A 347-nucleotide genomic window follows, 5' to 3' on the forward strand; every position below is an offset into this window, starting at 1 on the left:
TTTTTAAGTTACTTTTTTCAATTTGCCTAAATTTTATGAAAGCGACAAAAGTCCAACAAATTCAAAAAATATTGAAATAATTCAGAAAAATAAAAATCGAAAAAAAATATAAAAGAAAATGGCACTGCCACCTAAATCATTATTCATGATTACGTATGGTAAAAGAAAGGGAAAAATATAAAAAATGCAGATATGAATATCACAATAAGTTTATTCAAATTTAAATTGCATATATATATATATATATATATATATATATATATTCTCGGCCACCAAATGTTTAGTGTGATAAATAAGGTGTTATCATAATAATTTGATGTGATCATCCTCAATTTAACGTTATCACA

Source organism: Tarenaya hassleriana, unplaced genomic scaffold, assembly GCF_000463585.1.
Source record: "Tarenaya hassleriana unplaced genomic scaffold, ASM46358v1 Cleome4, whole genome shotgun sequence".
NCBI classification, from domain to species: Eukaryota; Viridiplantae; Streptophyta; class Magnoliopsida; order Brassicales; family Cleomaceae; genus Tarenaya; species Tarenaya hassleriana.